Source organism: Amphiprion ocellaris, chromosome 13, assembly GCF_022539595.1.
Source record: "Amphiprion ocellaris isolate individual 3 ecotype Okinawa chromosome 13, ASM2253959v1, whole genome shotgun sequence".
NCBI classification, from domain to species: Eukaryota; Metazoa; Chordata; class Actinopteri; family Pomacentridae; genus Amphiprion; species Amphiprion ocellaris.
The window spans coordinates 1657243-1670730 of NC_072778.1; the positions used below are offsets into that span (position 1 = coordinate 1657243).

The 13488-nt window shown below is 38.5% G+C and overlaps 1 long non-coding RNA gene across 2 annotated transcripts; it reads left to right on the plus strand.

Moving 5' to 3' along the window:
* The first annotated feature begins 183 nt into the window (after nucleotides 1-183).
* On the plus strand, nucleotides 184-5478 carry LOC129350370 (uncharacterized). 2 transcript variants are annotated; one of them, XR_008603746.1, is made up of 6 exons: nucleotides 184-711; nucleotides 2231-2299; nucleotides 2924-2983; nucleotides 3254-4098; nucleotides 4511-4598; nucleotides 4820-5478. It is a non-coding gene; the product is annotated as an uncharacterized LOC129350370 (long non-coding RNA). The 2 variants fall into 2 exon arrangements; XR_008603745.1 differs by lacking the exon at nucleotides 4820-5478 and having other exon boundaries at nucleotides 4511-4710.
* Nucleotides 5479-13488: the final 8010 nt, after the last annotated feature.

Consider the following 13488-nt stretch of genomic DNA (forward strand, 5'->3'; position numbering starts at 1 on the left):
GTATTCATTTTCTCTTACAGCTCAAAGTCGGGCCAGTGGACGGCATTTGCAGAGACTATGTGCCTGGGAAGAGCTTCAGCTTTCAGATCAGAGGTGACCCAGGTGCAAAAGTCAGCCTGGTGGCTGTGGACAACGCTGTGTATCTTCTCAACGAGGACAGACTCACACAGAGGAAGGTGCGTGAATTTCTATCTGAGAGGGTTAGGGTTGATAAGTTGTCCTCAAGAACTTATCATCATGAGGACAACTTCTATCATCGATAGAAGGGTTTAAAATAGAATTGACTTTACTCATAAAACAATCTCCACATTTTTCTCAGATTCTCCATTTTCCACATTGTGCCACATTTTGTTGCCATAGAACCAAATAGCAACAACAAGAACTAATGCCTTCTTTGTGAATATGCACAATACTTCTAAAAGTCAGTTTTTAATTGACATGATTTAATACACACTGGAATGCAGTGGGTTTAATAAGTCTAACCTGAACAGGGATCATTTTAAAATATAAAGTCATGTCACCTCATTCTTGATTAACCTTCTGCTCAGATTTGGGACGTGGTGGAGCATGGAGACATTGGCTGCACCCGTGGGGGAGGATGAGATGCTCAGGGGGTGTTTTCAGATGCAGGACTGCTGCAGGACTGCTTTAGGACTGCTTTAGGACTGCTTTACTCCTCCAGTACTGGGTTCAAAACTACAACCAGACAAAGTATGTACGAGCATGGAACAGCTGTCTGTTCTGTTTGGAGAATTTCAGCCGTTTCTCACTCGAGCAACTTCCCGAGTTGACACCATCGTACATGCTGTTAACGTGTTTACATGTGAAGGCAGATACCTACTTGTTTTGGATTCTCCAGTCAGGCTACTGAGCAAAACACAGAGTAGTTCACAGGAATCATCATGTACTGTAATACTGGTGATTTTAATGATTTTAATTCTTCTACTTCTTATTGTTTTTTTTTCCTCCGTATTTTAATCGTTTTAACTGTGTAATTTCATAACTGTGTTTTGTATTTGCTGCTGCCTATCTTGGCCAGGACTCCCTTGAAAAAGAGGTTCTTAATATCAACAGGATCTCTCCTGGTTAAGTAAAGGTTAAATAAAATCAAAATGGAAAAAAAAAAAAAATAATGATTTAGTTGTTTTCTTGACTGGTGCTCCTATACATAGCAACACCAGTAAAGAAACACACAAAAAAAAACTATAGTGAACCTTGAAAAACATCATAAACTAGCTTTCATTAGGAAATAGCTGTCAACACTTTGAATCCAGTTTTCCCCTTGTAGCAGCTCAAGGCCGTGTTTGCACTGTGTGTTTGCTGAAAGTGAGGCGATCCTGGAGTCGCTTTGGGTGGAGAATAATATACAAACCAACTAATGTCTTAATATGTCGGTTTGTGCCTAATACTGAATATTGTTTTATGTGTGTTAAATATAGGTGATATTCACTTCTGAAAAGTCTGGTACGAAGCTGATACTTCATTTATAGTGTAGGGTTACAACCTATATTCACAAGAGATTTACATTAAAAGCGACCAATGATTGAAAGAGCAAAACCCATATCTCGTGTCAAAAAGGAACTCATCTTAACCTAAATATGTGTTTTCTTGGACTGTTGCTTGCTTTTATAGCAATTTTTGAGCCACTACAACATATCTTCCTTGTGCGCGTTGGGCTTAGGGGTTAGGAACACATTGAGAATCAAGAATCTTTATTGTCATTGTGTTTCCCCACAGCGAAATTACAATTGGTGACTCCAAGCTATATATAAAAAAATAGAAAAAGGCACACTATGTACAAATACATTAAAAAAAAAAATACTTAAAAGATATAAATATGTAAACAGTCTTAGTGCACATGAGCAGTAGGATGGGTGATAAAGTGCAGTCCAGTGCAAGACTCAGTTCTTTATTCCACATAGTGTATCTGTTGTATGTGTAGCGGGGAAATGGATTGGACAGCTCTTGGATAAAAACTGAAACAGTATGGGTACCACAGAATGATAAAACTGTTGAAAAAAGCTGTGATGAATCTGTTTATAATTGTGCATCTTGTCCATTGAATCCTAAATATCATTCCAAGGTAACACTGGTTGTCCAAATCTTTTTTGAAGTAACCATTTGCTGTTGCTCATCTGTTAGACAAAAGCACAACCAGTGCAATGAAACAATGAAACCTTGTGTAAGGGTTTTTGTTTAGTTTTTCCTGTTTTTCCTCTCATCTCCGCAGCCGTGCAGTGTCCAGGCAGTACCAGAAGGAGACGCTCTGCTGAACTGTTGAAGCGTAAAGCTCAGCTGGGTGAGTGTCCCCTCATCATGATTTGTTTAGCCAAGAACAAGCGGGATGAGCACTTCTCCCACCTGACGGGTGATTTGCACTAACTGAGATTAGTCGGTATATAATTTCTGCACATCTTTCAGTGCTTTCTACCTTTAGGCTGACTTGTTGTGTATAGTGATCTCATAATAATAATAATAATTCATTGGATTAATTGACAAGCTTCAGGGGAGAAGAACCCACAGCAAGCTGACATGGAAATGTTATGAGACCGTTGTGTTAGAAAGCAGTTGCTGTTTTACACACTAGTGCTTAATATTTATTTGCATTTGGTCTGGAAGAGTCTTTTCCATGTCTAGAAACAAACATTTGTCTTTTTTTCTGCTAAATTTGTAATTTTCTTCACCCACTCTTCACCAACATTGTCTGGCATTTCAGTCCTTTATTAAATGTGCTCTTAAATACAAAAGAAGCTAAACAGCTGAATGAAACTGGCAGATTTGATAATGATTCTATTGAGGTTCTGCACTAGCAGTTACAAGTGCAATGTATAATGACATTGGACTTTTATCAACTGTTGATTTAGAAAAAGAAAAAAAGTTTTTCCACATGCATTTCACAAACAATCTTCTTCTCTGTTCGCAGTTGCCTGCTAATCTTGATTTGGAAGTAGAGGCTCGAGGAAATGGACAAGGAATACTAGAGGTATTATCACGATACATAAGAATGGACTTGTAGAATGACATGAATGGAGTATGGGGTTACTAACCAAGACTGACCTCATTCAAGTCTCACTTTCATGGCGTGCTGAAACCGCAACAATCCATTCTAAATGTATTTCAGAAATATCACAAAGACCTTGCCGCTAAGGGCTTTGTTTATGAGTGCAATACTTATACGCTACTGTCTGCTTTTCCTCTTATGTTTGTTTGTTGTTTTCTCCTCTGTGCCTCTTACACGTGGTTTTCTTTCCAGCACAGGGAAAGACAACCACGGGTTGTGACCTATTACAATCAGCTGCATGAGGTGGAAGAGAAAATGCCCTGCAAGCACTTTGATCTCAACGTCTCTTTTGAAGGATCCAGCGGTAGATCAAATTCTCACACTATATCACATATTTTACACGACGTCCTTCAGACGGGTGACAAATTAAAGCAAATGCACTTTAACAAAAAAAAACAAAGCATTTAGACTGCTGACCTGAGTAAATTTAGTAAAATGAATTTATAAAACACTCACATACAATCTCTTAAAATACATACGTTTTGCATACATCACAATGCAAGGACTGTGTGTGCTCATCTTCAGGGACTTTTTGTTCGTATTATTTTTGTTAAGATCAAATGAATACATTATTGTTAAGATCAAAATAACACATTGGAGCATAATTACATCAAATACACTATTACATACGCTCTAGCCCACCATATAATATATACAGCTGTACATTAATTAATGCTTTGCTACTGTCCCGGACCAGAAAAGCCTCCAGCAGATGTAGAAAAGTCAGACAAGATCAAGTAGTTGTTGTTGTTATACGTGTACACGACTGTGCAAAACGTTAGATCGGCAGCAATATCGACTACCTTATTACAAATTGCAGGGCACAGTTTCACAGCTTTGGGTAGTTCAAAATATCTTGTGCCAGTTCCTCTGTGGACTGACACTCTGTACATTATCTGATAGGTACTTTATTCATTCCCTTAGGGAGATTCAAGGTATGCATGAGCTCACGTGTTACCTAGAAGATAGAGGGCGACTGTGCGAATGAGCATGCAACAGACATCCCAAATCTGCCTAAAATGCTGGTATTTACAGAGGTGAGCTTAAAAAACTGTTAGTATTTACAATAAAGTGCAAATTGGTGTTATTTGCAATAAAAATAGAGCATGATAGGAGTTCATAATACAATAAATATAGTATTTGAAGTACAAACGATGTCAGAGCTCTGTGGAAGAACATCTGTTGGTCTGCAGATGCAGGTACATCTGTTAGTCTGCTGCTGCAGGTAGTTCTTCATGGATTCTTGGTGTGCCTCAGTAAAGACTGATTCCTCTGGTTTTTCTTTCAGACTCATTTTAAAATGCTGCTGCTCACATGCTCAAAGACTTTAATCTGATCAGTGACTGATTGTACGTTATGCCTTTACATGAACAATGTGACAGCAGCTGATTATAGTCGTATAGTCATCGTGCCCTTTGTCAGTGCTGTTCTTTTTCTCATTCACTGCAGGGCTCTAGGACCCAGAGACGTCAGGATGGTGGTTCTTGATATCAGTCTACCAACTGGATTCACCCCAGAAAACTCTGACCTGGAGATGGTAATCACCTTCTAGTGCTAGTGCAGAAAAATCTGAAAGCTTGTGTCAATGGTGTATTTAAGTGTCTTTAAAATGAATGTAGTATTTTAAATAAAAGTTTGTAAAAAGTTTACTACATCATGATAATGACCTTCTAATGGATGAGACATGAATGATCACATGTTTAGGACGGCGGCGTTGCTAACTAGCTAACAGCTGACTCTGTTTATGTGTGTGTCCAGCTGTCCAATTCAGTGCATCGTTACATCAGTAACTTCCAGATTGTAGACAACCTGAGTGACAGAGGCTCCCTGATCATTCACCTGTTCAAAGTAACATCACTGTATTTATAATTATTATTCTATATCATATCATTTTATGTTATTCATATGCTTTTCTTTTTTTCCAAGAAGCAGGTTTCTCAATGCTCAGTAAATAAGTCTTTATGACGACAGTCAACAATCTGAGGCAGTTTTAGGCTATTACACAAAACCAGCTTATTGGTACCAAAGCCACGGTTCAGAACTCAGACTTGCTAAATCAGTGTTAGTGTAGTGCAGTGTAGGGCTGCAGCCAGAGTACTGAGGATAGTTAGCAAGAGAGATCATATTTCTCCTATGCTGGTTTCTCTTCATTGGCTTCCTGTGAAATGTAGAATAGAATTCAAAATCCTTCTTCTGACATATAAAGCTCTTAACAACCACTCTCCATCATATCTTAAAGACCTGATAGTACCATATTATCCTAGCAGAACTCTTCGCTCTCAGACTGCAGGCTTACTTGGAGAAGTGACCTGTAACTTCTCTCCAAAAGTAGAATGGGAGGCAGAGCCTTCAGTTATTAGCTCCTCTCCTGTGGAACCAGCTCCCAGTTTGGGTTCTGGAGGCGGACACCCTCTCTAATTTTAAGACCAGGCTTAAAACCTTCCTTTTTGAAAAATCTTATAGTTAGGACTGACTGGGGGACCCTGAGGGGGTCAGCTGGAGTCTTCCTCTTGGACGTCCCTTAGTTCTGCCCCTAGTTCTGCTGCTACAGGCCTGGGCTGCTGGAGGACCTCTCTGGATGCACTGAGCCCTTCTCTATCTACCATTATATTTAATATATATATATACCATTATTGCATTACACTCACTCTGTTTCTCCCTGTGTCCTTTCTCCGAGTGTCCCTGATCCCAGAGCTGGATGCTTCAGATCTGTGGTGGTTCTCCCACCAACTGGCCTAATCTCCATCTGTGGGATGCTGCTGCTGCTGACCTTCCTCCAGCCCACTGCTTCCAGCTGCCCATTTCCATCAATCTACTCTGCATCACCCTCACTATACTTGATTTGCTGGTCTACATATTTTTGAATTTACCACCAGCTATATATGTAGCATATTTAATGCCAGAGCCATACACCATAGCAGTAAACTATAATCAGTTTCCAGCCCAGAGGGATATATGCACAGATTTTTTTAAATACCATGTAGAAGACTATATACAGGAAGATGAGGTATCAGTTCTTGCACATAGATATACAACAGTCCTTTATTACTCCCCAGGTCAGGGGAAATTTCCAGTGTTAGAGCAGCAAAAATCTTTCAGAGCAGCACTAACTACAGTTTACTACAGTAAAGATAATAATTATAATAACAATGATATATACAAGAAGGAAAAATGAATAAATACCGTATTACTACACTATAAGTGACATCAGCATAAAGTGGCTTGTGGAATACATGTAATTGTAAAAGTGCAGAAAATGCCAGCAGTGCAAGGAGTTGTGGAGATTTTCTCAAAACAGGTGAGTCCTGTGAATATGACCAAAATATGAGATAAAACTACCAGAAACATGTACAAAATGAGCAAAATATGATTGGTTGATAATGTATCAGTGTTGTTATTGATTATTGATCGGTTGCAGGGACAGAGATTTGTGTCTTGAGTCTCTGCTGCCATCTAATCCCTCTCATGTAAGATCATGTCACAGGAGGGGGCGCTACTGACCTCTTGTGGCCACAGGCGGTAACGACACGACATTATTACTAACTGTATAGCTGGCGACATTACAGGTGAGCAGCACTTCCTGTTCATCTTCAACGTAAAAGCATCTTTCTTTATTGTACATTTTATGTCAAACGTATTACTAAGCGATTTAGGTCGATTCAGAAGGATCTCTGGTGTAAACCAAGTCGTATTTAACGACAGCTAGCTTCTCCACTTGCTCCGATTACTTTTGTTGTAGTCTGAGTCACGTCCAAACAGGAAATGAATCCACAATGTAGCTAATGACAATCTATAGCTGCGTCTGTGATGGCAGCGTTAGCGAGCTAGCAGCTAATCAGAAGCTAGTGACAAGCTAACTCCAGCGCTACCAGCAGCGTCTCTTTAAAAGGTGCTGATCACGATATCAGGCTGAAACATTAGACCCGGGACAGGAAACGGAGCTAGAGCTCTGTGTCTTGGAGAGAATTGATTTTAGAATTACACGTGTTAAGGTATTAGTCCGTGTCATAACAAACCCTCGTTAGCACTTCCGCTAGCTCGGCTAACACTTCCGGTCACGAATGCATTTGTACATTACCTATAACGTGTTCATTTTTGAACGTATAGTGACAACAAACACAATTTGAGGGAGTCGACAAGCTAGTGGTCCTTAAATACATTTTGTTTCATACTGCAGATTCTTCTGAGTCTCACAAAACCACGTTTTAGCCTAAGAGCATTACGATAGTTTTACGTTGAAACAGGAAGTGCTGCTCATCTGTAATGTCGCCAGCTTTGCCTCAAATAATAATAGTGTCGTTACCGCCTGTGTCCGCCAGAGAGCAGTAATGTGTAGAGTAAAGATAATTTCACAAGACTTGAAGCCTAAATATGCTTAATTTTCTCTGATGGAAAGAAAACTAATGAATTATTTCTGTTTTTAACGTTTCTGGCTGATAATTGAGTCCTTCTGGTGATAATTCTGGTCGTTATAAGTGTGTATGTGTGTGAAATGAGGGCTTTTTATCACTTCTTTAAAATTATTTCTATTTTATATTTCCCACTTTTCTGTGTTTCTTTTATAAATGGACAATATCCGACCTAAACGTGAGATTTATGTTTAAAATACTATGATTTTAGTTTCTGAGCTCAGATGTGAAAATGTGTTTTGTTTTTTACTTATTTAAAAAAAATTCTACTGTATGTTTTCCTTTTTTGATATTTTTCAAATATATATCAGTAAAAATGTATAAATTTATAAAGAATAATTGGAGATTGGAGGTTTTTGCATGGATGATTTATATGAAATGTTCTTATCAGTGTTTGGAGTATTTGTGAAATGTTTTAGTAAAATATTGGATTGAAACAGATTTTTATTTTCTATTTTCATTTTGATTCTAAACAGCACAGAATCTGAAAGAAAGTGAAATGTAAGAGTTTTTTTGTGTGTGTTTTTGTCTTTGTTAGGCCATAAAACAAGTTTACTCGTGTTGTCGTGGTGTTTTGGGCACTAAAAATGTTTGTTTTTCCACTGACAATAAAGAATCTAATCTAATGGAACCTGTTCTCTGACTGGAGTTCAGGTTTCATTGAGTCAGTTTACACTCAGAAAGTCCGATTTTGTCAAACCTTGTTCCCACAACAACAACAGGAAGCTGCAGAATTTATGCAACAAAAGCCTTTTTTAAAGAAAAAATCCTCTTCCAGCTTCTGTTGGTTTTAATAAAATGATCTTTTAGTATTTCTCTGTGTTTTCCAGCGTTTTGAGTTATAAACCAGGAGCTGCTTCACTGAGGAGAGTCTTTTAGTTTTCAGGTAATATGATGGTGAAGAAAATGTGTTACTGCAGTAAAGATTCCACTGAATTATTATTTGATCCATGAACTTGTCATCAGAATCCCTCAGTTCTTCTCCAGTTTGTTGCTGCTGTCGGGTGAACAGGTGAGCTCCAGGTGAACAGGTGATGTCAGCAGCAGGTCAGTCTGTGATTGGAGCAGTAAAACTCATCTACATTAAATTAAATGTTATGCTAATGTAGATGCACTCATGTGACATAAAGTGTGAAGTCCACTCTAAACTGTATTAAGGCTTAGAGCCAGGATTTTTAACTTTTGTATCTCTGTGTTCCAATTTCATTACCAATAAAAAAATCCTTAAAATCATGAAAAATAGTTAAATATCAAACCAAGAGTTGTAGTATGATCAACAGGAGCCAACTGAGTTAGACAGAGTGTAATCTTTTTGCAGTACATAAGAGGGAAGTTATTGAATTTTATTACTAATAAAATAATAAGAAAATAAGAAAAAAATTCCTTAAAATTCAGATTTTTTTTTATTTAGTGTCAAACCAAGAATTGTAGTATGAGCAGCAGGAGACAATTGATGGCTGCAGTAAATTTGGTGACACTACAGTGTATAAAAGTTAAGTAATTGAATATTTGTCTCTCTTCGCTGTTGCAGCGGTTTTGCTATTTGCAGACGGTCCCTGTTCACTCGTTGCACAGCCGGCTGCTCATAGACATCAGTGCTATTTCTGCAACTTGAAAGACAGCGACTTTTGATAAAACTGGCCTCGTAGCACATTGTCTAGCTTACAGCGATTTGAAAGAGGCATTGTTTATGTTTTTAAAACGTATATCTCATGAGTTATTGATGCCGGAAGTCCGAATCTGTGAATATCTTGCCAACTTTACCTAACTCCCATTCATGCATGAATTATGATAACCTCAGTTAGGATTTTTTTTTCCCCCAATTGTTTTTATTCATCTTTAGGCGTGAAAAACAAGGTTTGAACTTTATTTTATTTCAACCCATTTTTCTAAAAAATATATTTACATGTCCACTGAGATGGCCACCATGCATTTTGCTCTAGAAATATGGATTTAACAAACAAATGGATAAAATGATATACAGTGTACTGAACTGTGAAATGTGATGTGAACTATAAAATAAAATAATTGATGCATAAAATAATTCAAACAGCATTGAGGGATTCACTCTCCTGTATAGATTCCCAAGTCTCTCAGATGACATATTTTCAAGAACAGCAGCAGTAATACCATAATTGTGGTCAATGAAATTGTAGCTGAAATATAGCTGGTGATGCATGATGTGCACTTTAGTGGACATGAGATTAATCATAATTGCCTCCCAATATAACATCAATACTTGGAAAATTTTGCAATTGCATGACTCCTTAGATGTTCCTCGATGTCACCATATTTTTCTTTCCTGCAAAGGTCTCTTTTTTATAGAAGGCTTGAACAAAAGAAAATGAGCTACTTGGTGTTTCTGGCTGCCTGTCGGCCATCTTGGCTTGACTCTTTTTTTTAAAGAATTTGCAATGGCTAGCCAATCACTGGCAGTGGAAGAAATGATGCAATAGGATCCACTGTAGTGGCTGATGTCCAACTATGCCATCAAAAACTCATGCACATACTAGAAAACAGCTTTAGAAGAGCTGCACACTGTCATGACCTCTATGCATGGAAGAGTTAAAGGCATCAATAATGAACACAACACAAATAAATTGCTATCATATTACAATTCTGCATAATACCACAGTGGAGAATCACAGTGATATTGTAATAATTGAAGGTATTTTTCTGCTGTTCTATCAAAAGTTGTCAGGAGAGGCAAAGAATTCTAAACTAAATAGTTACAGAGAAGAGGGGGAGAAATAAACTGATTTCAGAATGATGGAATGAGATCTATAACGAATGAAACACAGGTTTCAGGTAGTTTAGCTCCGCCCACTAAGACTGTCTCCGCCTGTCTTCTCTAACGTCCGCAGTTGAGACATAAACTCTGACTTGGTGACACTCAGACTCCCACTGGACTTTCCATTCAATTTACACATTTCTTCATATATGTATCAACACACACACACACACACACACACACACACACACACACACACACACACACACACACACACACACACACACACACACACACACACACACACACACACACAGATAAAACTACCAGAAATATGTACAAAATGGAGCTTTAATGAATCCGTTCATGGAGCTTTAATGAATCCGTTCATGGAGCTTCTTCATGTTGGTGGAATCACTTACCAGGAATAGAACCAAAGACACTCATCTACTTCGAGTTTCTCTGGTTCATATGCTCAGTAACTGACCTTGTGTGCTTTGTCAGCCTTTCCTCTAATGTGCTGCATTTCTTCAGGGCCAATAAGGAATAATAAGGGTAGGGAGCTGAATGCATCATTGTCAGGAACAGCAGGACACTGAGGAGAACTAAAACACAGGAAGATTCAGTGTGAGCTGTTAGATATTTCATTAAATTCACCAGAGAACTGGACAGTGGATCTTCTACAGCGTTCTTATTGGTCGTATGTTTAGACTCTCTAACCTTCTGAACATGTGCAGAATAATTCAGACCCTGTATGACACAAGAAACATGATTCTGAATGAGAAAATGACTTTTTTCTCCACTGTACCTCTTTTGACCTTTTAAAAATGAATAAATCAACTGCAGGAAATGCAGGAACTTTGCAACAGAAAGAAAATGGACAGAATAGACTTTTATTTCTACCTGGCAGGAAGTGCAGGGAGGAAGTGATGTCATGAAGCAGATACACCTGTGAGCTGCTGCTAATGAAAGAAGCCTGGAGAACAAAGGAGATGAGTGAGAGCACTGGGAGGAACCAGGAGATTTCAGGGAGGAACTTCCCAGATTGTGGTCAGTTCTCTTCTAAAGTGTGATATATTAAAGTAAAGTGAGCAGTCTGGAATAAACGGAGTAGATTTAGAATCCAGAAGCAGCTTTTTCCTGCTCTTGAACCACCTGCTGGATATGAACTGATCCCAGGACAGGAGATTCCACCTCTTCAGCTGTTGGGATGTCTGCACCTTCTGTTGGACCCTGGTGGAGGTAAGTTCAGTGTTTTTTTTCTGTCCAAATCTCCAGACTTTAGGCTGCATAATCCTCACATTAGCCTCTCCTGCCCTCCTCAGCTCCTCACCTACACTAATTTACACTCCTTTATACTCCCACTCCTCACATTAACTCACCCAAACCTTCAAACTGAACTGAAATGAACCCATCATTTCTTGAACTGACATTATTTGGATTTTTTCCTTCTTTAATTAAGAAGCTTTTAGTGTCCACCATCAGGACACTGAAATAGAATCTGTCTTTTCTGCTTCTGTTGACTAAATGGACTTGTGTGTTTGAGATGTTTTTTGTGTTTGATGTGTTCTGATTTGGTTTGTGTCTAACCAGGTGTAGATAATGACGTTTAACTGATGGCTACAGTTCTTTCCTGTCTGGTGTGGTTCTCTAGAAACAAACATGAAGCCATCTAGTCCATTTAGTGGGAGTTTAAAGTAGTTTCTGTCTGGTGATGAACTCAGTTTGAACCTTTTAAATGATCTATAGAATAGCTTTACTTTTAATCCGACAACTCGGTAAGGAAAGGATGGTTTTATCTTGCTGACATGTTTCTGCTGCATCTGCAGTCTTCTTCAGAGCGTCAGACGACGTGTTGATGGCGTGTTGATGGCGTGTTGATGGCGTGTTGATGATGTGTTGATGGCGTGTTGATGACAGTGTTCTGTTGTCCCTTCTACAGGGCTCTGAATCAGGGCATGGCAGAGCCCTGTCTGATTTTATCACTTGGTGCGAAGACAATTATCTTGATCTTAACGTTACAAAAACAAAAGACATGATAATTGACTTCAGGAAAAAACGTGCAAAACAGGAAGTCAGCATCATAAACAAAGAAGAGGTCGAAATCATAGACACGTACAGATACTTGGGCACAATATTCGACTCCGACCTCAAGTTTGACAAAAAACATGGAGGTCATTTCAAAAAAAGGCCAACAACCTATTTACCTGCTGCGGAAACTGAACTCTTTTAATGTATCTAAACCCATTTCATCTGTCTTTTATCGTTCTTTTATTGAGAGTCTTTTAACCTTTTCTTTTATATCATGGTTTCATGGGCTGTCAGTAAACAAAAACACGTTGTCCAGGCATAGTTGGGACTTGTGCTAGAGTCATGGATGTGCAGACTACTGACCTACACTCTCTATGGAGCAGGCAGGTGCTCCACAAAGCTAAGAGCATTATTGCACACTCTGACCATGTACTGACACACAGGTTTGTGTTGATGCCCTCTGGGAGGCGCTATCTCACTCCATCTCTTTTATTCCTTCCGCCATTAGGCTTTTAAATGACAGTGACCGTGTTTGTTTTATAGTTTTACATGTAGTTTTAAATGTAGTGAGGTATATATTGATATTGTTGCACTTTGTCACTGTTGCACTTTATTGCTGAACCCTGACTATTGACAGATCCAAGTCAAATGTATGTGGAATGTGTGTTTCATGTCCTGTCCTGCTGCGACCCATGTCTGCAAACTGAATTGCCCCTAGGGGATAAATAAAGTTTTCTGAATCTGAATCTGAAAATGACAAAACAAAGAAATCTCAGGTAGCTCTACTTAACATCTAAAAATTCAGGTCTTATAGACATGCTTATTCAAACAATAACAAGCAAAAATAGCTAATTTAGCATTTAATTACATAATCTGAATACCCATTTTTCTGGTTATTCTTGAGTCAGTAGAAATAATCTCAACCTTTTGCAAACGGTGGTCACATACAACTGTAAGTTCAAGAAACTGTGGTAGTGAGTCACATGTGATGACGTGTTTTCTCATTATGGGATGTATGGGTTCTGTTGTCCCTCAGATATATGGAATGCTGATTATGTCTTCAGTTTTGTTGTCTGTTTTTTGTGTATGTTTTGTTTTTGTTTGTTTTAGTTTTTTCTCTTTGTTTTTGGCTTGTTGTTTTCCTTTGTTTATGGCCCATATGGGATATTGGTAGTGTGTGAGTGAGTTCTGATGTGTTTTTCCTCCTCCTGTCTGTCCTTTATCATCGGTTATGATGCTGGTCTGTTCTAATAGTG